The sequence below is a fragment of the Pinus tabuliformis genome, chromosome 5_2 (genome assembly GCF_031772625.1).
Source record: "Pinus tabuliformis cultivar Carrire ecotype Pingquan chromosome 5_2, CPIR1, whole genome shotgun sequence".
In the NCBI taxonomy this organism is placed as follows: Eukaryota; Viridiplantae; Streptophyta; class Pinopsida; order Pinales; family Pinaceae; genus Pinus; species Pinus tabuliformis.
The window spans coordinates 178,058,245-178,067,695 of NC_142306.1; positions in this window are offsets into that span (position 1 = coordinate 178,058,245).

Here is a 9,451-nt window from a genome sequence, read left to right on the forward strand (position 1 = left end):
CTTCGTTTATCCAATCTAGTTGGATAATAGAAATAACATAAAATAATGCTTCCACATCTTCATCCTTTCTTGAGAGTGTATCTGCAACAACATTTTGCTTCCATTTTTTGTAGATGATTTCATAGTCATAACCCAACATATTTGTGACCCATTTTTTCTGTTCTTCTAAAGATAATATTTGTTCTAAAAAGTATTTAAGACTATCATGATCCATTTTTACCTTGAAGTGTCTTCCCATTAGGTAAGGTCACCATTTCTTAAGTGCATGTAGTATTGCCAACATTTCCTTCTCATAAATAGCTTGCTTGAGATGTAGCTATAAAAATACACAATCGCGTACATCAAAAATTATTTCACTGCCATGTTGATCTGTCTGTTGTTTCATTCGATTCTGCACCAAAGTGGCATTATCCTTTAAAGTTGGAGAACTTGTTGTTGATGCTCGATGTGATTTTTCACTGCTTGAACCTTTTTTTCTTGATATGTTCTTCTATCTTGAGAGTTTGAGGAGTGGTAATTTCTTCCAATGCATTACAAGATATCATCGGATTCATTTCTTTATGCTCGATGTGATGTTTCACTTCTTAAACATTTTTCTATTTGATATGTCCTTCTATCTTGATAGTTTGAGGAGTGGTAATTCTTGCTAATGCATTACAAAATATGGTCAAATTCATTTCTTCTTTTCTCGATGTGATATTTCACTTCTTGAACCTTTTTCTTCTTTATATGTCCTTCTATCTTGAGTTTGAGGAGTGGTAATTCTTTCCAATGCTTTAGAAGATATGGCCGGATTCATTTCTTCTTTCTCTGGGGTTGGTTCTTGGTGTATATCCTCTTCTTTTTGATGTTTCTTGATCCTTTTCTTCTTACACTTCACAATCTATGTAAAATAATTTCTTTTCAGCACACTTATGACCTTTAATGTATTTGTTATCACAATTGTAACAAAGCCCTTTTGCTCTTTTTTCTTCCAATTGTTGTGGTGTCAACCTTGTAGCTTGTGGAAGGCTAGGAGAAACAACACTGCCATCTCTATAGTTGTGAGGGGTAGAATTCATTGTTGCCATAATTTTGCTTTCCACTTTTCTTGCCAACCTGAATGCCTTCTCCAATGAATCAGGTTCCCAAAGATGAACCTCATGTTGAATGTTATCCTTTAAAGTCCCTATGGAGACATCAACCCTCTGCTTCTATGGAATATCATTTTCCCTTATATTCAATGTGTGAAAGTCCTCAATGTGCTCTGCCAATGAACACTTTCGTTTGAGATTTATCAATTGGCTAAAGAAGGTGTTTCTTTTTATATCCTCATAATGTGCTATCATTTCCTCCTTGAAAATATACCACGTAACAAGTGGTTTACGAGAACAAAGCCCTTTATACCATAAAAATTGATCCGGTTCTAAATATGAAGATGCAATACGTACCTTTTTTAATAGTTGCACCTCATGTAGATCAAAATATTGCTCCATCTGTAGTATGCAATTTATCGGATCCTTGCCATCAAACTTCCTCATATCGCCTTTTCTTGATTTTAGGAGCTCGGGTTTGAAACGACTGTAACTCTATAATTTTAGATCTCCAAGTTTTGAAATTGTGTTCTTTAGTAGCCCTCTACGTTCTCTGTCTAATCCCACAAGTCTGATCAAGATTGAATTCTACAAGGAAGAGTTATGTCAAATCTCCCACGATGACTCAATGATTATATACGGATTCAGTAGAGCGTACTTGTACGAAGTCCCACGTGTCACTGTTTCAACCTTAGAATTTGAAAAATATATACCAAAAAATATAGTCCATCCTCTTTCTGCAACTTCTTACGAAATTTCAATCTGATGCTCAGAGAAAAAGTTATGACGATTTTCCCAAGGTCACCTATTTAGAATGTAATTCGGGACTCTGCAGAAACTCTAACTTCCTTAGATTATATCTCCGAAAATATAGCGAGACAAGCTCTGAAATTCGGACCTGAAGTTCAGAACGATTTCGGCTCAAATGGGTTTTTTTTAGCTTCTGAAACGTTGCAGAAAAATAATTATAGCGAAAATTCCACAATGGCCTGTTTGGATCAGCGAATTCTTAGAATCAAAAGCTCTGATAGCAAATGTTATGAAACCAGCTCACAAAAAGATAGAAAAGATAGATCAACGCCTTAGAATTCAGCCTCTTTGAGGGGGCAACCTCCTTTACATTACACAAATGAACAATTCTTGGATGATACAAATGACAAGACCTCCTTTCTATATATAGGAGTCTAAGTGGTCATAATATAATCAGAGCTAACATAACAATAATAATGTAAGGGCATAATAATAACAATAGTGGACTTCTATGGGGCACAATAATAATAATATGGGCACAACAATGTAATAAGGGGGTTGTACTAATAACAATAAGGGGTTACACTAGTAGTATAGGGAGCTAACATGCCCCTCTCATTCAAAAAGTGTTGTCCTCAACGCTTGAGTAGTTCTTGATGTTTCTGTATAAAAATCTTGTCCTCCCATGTGGAATCTTCAACATGTAAGTTCTGCCACTTGACGATATACTCTGAAATTGATCGATTTCCTAGTTGTCGGGTTCTTGTTTCTGTGACTGCTCCAGGTTCCAATATGATTTTTCCTTCCTCGTCAAGTTCTGGAAATATTGTTTGAACTGGGATCTTCTGCAACTTTTGAATGAGTGGCCACACTTCTTCGTCCTTCTTCCATTCATCCCTTGCTTCGTTTATCCAATCTGGTTGGATAATAGAAATAATATAAAACAATGCTTCCACATCCTCATCCTTTCTTGAGAGTGCATCTGCAACAACATTTTGCTTCCATTTTTTGCAGATGATTTCAAAGTCATAACCCAACATATTTGTGACCCATTTTTTCTGTTCTTCTAAATATAATCTTTGTTCTAAAAAGTATTTAAGACTATCATGATCCATTTTTACCTTGAAGTGTCTTCTCATTAGGTAAGGTCACCATTTCTTAAGTGCATGTAGTATTGCCAACATTTCCTTCTCATAAATAGCTTGCTTGAGATGTAGCCACAAAAATACCCAATCGCCTCCATCAAAACTTCTTTCACTGCGATGTTGATCTGTGTGTTGTTTCATTCGATTCTGCACCAAAGTGACATTATCCTTTAACAGTTGGAGAACTTGTTGTTGATGCTCGATGTGATCTTTCATTGCTTGAATCTTTTTATTCTTGATATGTCCCTCTATCTTGAGAGTTTGAGGAGTGGTAATTTCTTCATGCATTACAAGATATGGTCGGATTCATTTCTTGATGCTCGATGTGATGTTTCACTTCTTGAACATTTTTCTTTTTGATATGTCTTTCTATCTTGATAGTTTGAGGAGTGGTAATTCTTGCCCATGCATTACAAGATATGGTCATATTCATTTCCTCTTTCTCAATGTGATCTTTCACTTCTTGAACCTTTTTCTTCTTTATATTTCCTTCTATCTTGAGAGTTTGAGGAGTGGTCTTTCCAATGCTTTAGAAGATATGGCCAGATTCATTTATTCTTTCTCTGGGGTTGGTTCCTGGTGTATATCCTCTTCTTTTGATGTTTCTGGATACTTTTCTTCCTCCACTTCACAATCTATGTAAAATAATTTCTTTTCAATACACTTATGACATTTAATGTATTTGTTATCACAATTGTAACAAAGCCCTTTTGCTATTTTTTCTTCCAATTGTTGTGGTGTCAAGCTTGTAGGTTGTGGAAGGCTAGGAGAAACAACACTTCCATCTTTATAGTTGTGAGGGGTGGAATCCCTTATTGCCATAATTTTGCTTTCCACTTTTCTTGCCAACCTGAATGCCTTCTCCAATGAATCAGGTTCCCAAAGATGAACCTCATGTTGAATGTTATCCTTTAAAGTCCCTATGGAGACATCAATCCTCTACTTCTCTGGAATATCATTTTCCCTTATATTCAATGTTTGAAAGTCCTCAATGTGCTCTGCCATTGAACACTTTTTTCTGAGATTTATCAATTGGCTAAAGAAGGTGTTTCTCTTTGTATCCTCATAATGTGCTATCATTTCCTCCATGAAAATTGACCACGTAACAAGTGGTTTACGAGAATAAAGCCCTTTATACCATAAAAATTGATCCGGTTCTAAATATGAAGATGCAAGACGTACCTTTTGTAATAGTTTCACCTCATGTAGATCAAAATATTGTTGCATCTGTAGTATCCAATTTACCGAATCCTTGCCATCAAACTTCCTCATATCGCCTTTTCTTGATTTTAGGAGCTCGGGCTTGAAACGACTGTAACTCTGTAATTTCATATCTCCAAGTTCTGAAATTTAATCCTACAGTAGCCCTCTACATTCTCTTTCTAATCCCGAAATTCTGATCAAGATTGGATTCTGTAAGGAAGAGTTATGTCAAATCTCCCACGATGACCTGATTATAGACTGGTTCAGTAGAGCGTACTTGTACGAAGTCCCACGTGTCACTGTTTCAACCTTAGGATCTAAAAAATATATACAGAAAACTATAGTCCATCGTCTTGTTTTAAATTTTTATAAAATTTCAATATGATGCTCAGAGAAAAGTTATGACAGTTTTTCCAAGGTCACCTATTTAGAATGTAACTTGGGAGTCTGCAAAAACCCTAACTTCCTCAGATTATATCTCCGAAAATATAGCGAGACAAGCTCTGAAATTTGGACACAAAGTTCAAAATGATTTCGGCTCAAATGCGTTTTTTTTAGCTTCTGAAACGTCGTAGAAAAATAATTATAGTGAAAATGCCATGATGACTTGTTTGGATTAGCAAAACCCTAGAATCCAAAGCTCTGGTACCAAATGTTATGAAATCAGCTCACAAAAAGATAGAAAAGATAGATCAACGCCTTAGAATTCATCCACTTCGAGGGGGAAACCTCCTTTACATTACACAAATGAACAATTCTTGGATGATACAAATGACAAGACCTCCTTTCTATATATAGGAGTCTAAGGGGTCATAATATAATCAGAGCCGACATACCAATAATAATGTAAGGGCACAATAATAACAATAGTGGGCTTCTATGGGGCACAATAATAACAATATGGGCACAACAATATAATAAGGGGGTTGTACTAATAACAATAAGGGGTTACATTAGTAGTATAGGGACCTAACAAAGAACACCTTAAGTAACCACTTACACAACTAGATAAAATATCACAATACAATAGTTTTACATGGTTAAAACCTTCTACGAGGGAAATATTTTGTAAGCCCACCCAATGTGACCACTTAAGCTACTTTTTATGCAACAAAAAAATTGTATATAAGAGAGTTTCTCACAATCGATCATTGGAAAATGACCCTCCATACTCTTTTAAATATAAATTATATACCAATAAAATGTCAAGTCATGGATAAATAATTGTTAGTATCAAGTATAATGTAAACTATCGAACCACTCTATTTCTAGTACATATTATGAACATCAAATTACATAACTACAAATACATAATAATGCACACCACAGAAACACACTTGTACCTAAAGGCACATTGGCCCAATTTGTTGTTAACTAAGTCCTAAGTGTCTAAGTAACCTAATATCATAAGGACTTAACCATCAATGAGGAAGGAAAACAAGTGCCTTGGACTATTGTTGAATCTTTTCGGGACAAAGATAGGCCTTGAATGAGTCCTCAAAAAAACACTTGAGTCCTTTGTATGGATTCTTTCTAGGCCTCTAAGTGGGATATGAGAACCTCGTATGGTTTTATGCACCGAAAATGGGTCTTAAGGCCTAAGCATGACCGAGGGTTTGAGGTTGGGGGACGATGGGGGGAGTTGGGAAGGGGTGAGGCAAGGGAGGCAGATGGGTTGGGAGGGAGGGCCTTAAGCCCTAATTGAACCTTATCATGCTCAAGTTCCATGAACAACACATAGAAACTATGACATGATCCCTCTCCATGGTTTCTTTAGCGTATGGGTTCCATTAAGATGTTTTGTGACTTCAAGATTTTAAAAATTACTAAGGAGAGGATATCACTCTCAAGCCTTAAACATAACTTCTTATGCTTAAACTACATAAACATCTCCTATAACCACCACAACATATAATTATAGGGTTTTTCCAACCTACTATAGGGATTATAGGCATAATTAATTTAGGTCTTATGCACTAAGAATAGTTTTTAGGTCAAAGCAATGTCAAGGGAGGAGAACAAGGCCCTTGGGCCCCAAACAAAGCTTATTGGAATTGATCATTATGAAAAAGAACATGGAACCACACCTTTATAGGGGTGTGTATGTTGGGTGTGGAGCCTAATTATCTTCCTGATTGTTCAAAGATTTTTTTGTTTAAGACACATTGGATCCATGTTACTAATGGGGTGGAAATGGCACCCATTTAATCGTCATCAAGGGGGGCGACGACGTATTTTATGAGCCCCCCCGGCAGGGTTTCAGGGACAACGCCTGAAGCTAAAAATAGATGAAAATTGCCTTGTAAAATATTGTAATTTCATAGTTAATCTGTGTCGTTCATTAGGTGGATGATTTGATGGTATAAGTTATGTTAATTTAGGGCTTTTTGCCCTAGAAGACAACCATCAATTTATATGAGGGAATTGTATTTCAACTGTGGATTATTATTCTGAGCGGGAGAGAGAGAGGAGGTTATGTGAGAGCAAAGAGGAAATTACAACGAATTTGCTGTAGGTTGTATATATTCATTTTTCTGGATAATATAAAAGGAAGGACTGGATATTTCTCCGTGGACGTAGCCCAAATTGGAGGAACCACGTTTATCTATGTCTCTCTTGTTTTATGCATTTCCGTATTTGTGTTTTTGCAATATTTTATGTATTTCATTGCTCCATTAATTAATTTCTAACAGTCTATTTGAATTAGATATAGATGCCATTAGAATTTTTTACAAACCATGTATAAATGTGGCCTTTGTTAGTGCCTGCCAGTCATGTCAGTCACCAGTGATCAAATATGTTCTTACAAGGTTTTTTTAGGGTCTTGAGGTCAAATTTTATCATTTCATTAGGTTTCAAAATAAAATTTGGTCACTGGCTGTTGTGTCTAGGTCACTGTTGCTCCCTTCACTTACTCATGGTCTTCATCACTCATCATGGTTATTGTCTTCTTCGAGGTATCATATCTTCACTTAAATGTCTTAGGTCATGAAATGGTTAAATTCCTCATTTTGGGTCATGGTCTAGGGTTTCACTCCATGTGTCATCATGATACCATAGGTCAAGACAAAAACATGTTCATCATGTAATTCAGTGGGTAAAGGGAGTTAGCAGCTTAGGGAAAGAAAAATAAAGATAAAGGTAATGTTTTATTTCAAATAAGACAATGCTGCAGTACACTACCTTGTCTCATAATTTCTCATAGGGCCATTTTTGCTTCAAAATATGTTTCTGGCCAAATGGAGAAGAAGTTTACAAAAGTTAAAGAGGTTTTTGTCAATTATAGTCCAAGGAACAAAAACATCCTTCAGTTTAAGCACAGGTATTATGATTTGAGAGAAATTCCCAAACTACACTTGCAACGGGAGAGTTGTTACACTTCTGGACAGTTTGACTTCAAGACAGATTTTCAAGGATTTGGAGAAAGTGTTGGTAGTGATTAAGGACTCTATTGTGTAGCATACATCCTAAGCTTTCCAATGGTACCTTCAGATAGTGATTTGGATTAGTGGAAGACATCCAAAAGTGCTCTGCAAGTTGGTGTTGCGCTTTTGTCTGAGACACCCTGGGTTTTTGTAGAGACGTTGGGAAAATCCATTTTTTCCTCCCTACCGTAGTGTCCATATTACATTCTTGATGAGTCCATCTTGTAGCAGACTTTAGAATTTTTCCAACGAGCTATCAAGTTCGCAATTTGGAGCTATTTAAGGACTCCAAAATCTGGCTAGAAGACGGTGCTGCGCTTCTGTGAACTGCGATGCGCTTTGGGGCTGCGCTTCTGTGAGCTGCGCTGCGCTCAGGGAAGAGTATCCCAAAACTTGCCAAAAATCGCCCAAATTTATAATTCAAGCTTGTATTTCAATTTTTTATTCCTCTAAGCTATTTTTCAAGTAAGTATACTCATCTTACTCCCTCGTTTTCCTTTGGCAAAGTAAATGAATGATGTTAAGTTTAAATCATCTAGGGTTTGCATGAATCTCATGCTTTAAATCTTGGAAATGGTGAGTTTAGTCAGCTAGAAGATTCAAATCCTATTAAAATTGTTATCCCTACCTCTGTTTGCATATAAATCACCATTTCATTCACCAAACAAATCTTTTGCTTTCAATTTACTTCATCTTCCTACAAACCCTAGCTCTTAGTTACCAAACTAAGCAGTTTTCCTAGCTATGACTATTTTTTAATTTTCTCGCTCATTTTCCCTCATTAGTTTCCATCCATTTCAAACTTCCTAATATTTATACAACCCCTATCCATCTCCCAAAATTCCCCTATCATCATCTCCCTTCCCTAATTCCCTCAGTTCATCATTTCCTTACTTGAGCAAGAAACAATCACCTTGAAGCTAAACAACTCATTATGGAGAAAGAGCAATCCAAGGTACTGCAGAAAGGAGACAAAGGTAAAATAGTGTTGGATCTTGGTGAAAATGAGGAACATGAAAATCAAGTTGGGAAAAAGAAACCAAGAAACAAGGGACTGAAAAGAGCATTGAAGGAAGAGAAAGAGCATAACCTGCTAGATGAAGACTTAGACATGGAAGACAAAATTTCCTTGGAGATCAATGAGGATAGAGAGTATTCGCTAATTAAGGTCAATGACCACTTAGAACAACTTCTTGACAAATCCAACAGGGATAATCAACTTTTGAGGCACATGGCACATCATTATCAAACTAGAAACATTATATGTAACATCAAGCTCAAGCAGTTGAAAAATAAGCTAAAAGAAACCCTAAAGGACAAAAATGAGAGGGATAAATTGCAGATGATTTCCAAAGCATCCATGAGGGCATGACATACCTAATTTTACACTTCATGATCAATTTTGAAGGTTTTTTGAGAATTTTGGTGCCAAATTAAAAAATTGGGCTAGTCATAGGCGCTGCGCTTTTTCCTCAGGGCTCCAAATGACAAGTGGATTACATTTTTGGAAAGCTAATTGTTAGAGTCGGTCTAGTAGCCCTCCACCGGAGATCAAAGCTCTTTTCATTTCATGATTAGGTGTCCCATTAGTGTGATCATGTTGCATTCCGTTAGGCATGCCATAATCCTGGTGGAGGGGGTTTGTGTCTTTATTCCCCTCTTGTTTGGTACTGCTGGTTCAGGTTTGTTCAAGTAAATAAAATCCTCAAAAGGGTCATTCATCTTACTTTAGGTTTTAAGGTCTTAGGTCTAGGGTTGAGTCCATTTTTGTCTTGAGAGGTCATAAAGGACCAGCAGGCCAGAGGGATGTCCTTCATTAAACATTTCTTATCATTGTACAGCTAAATTTTTACCT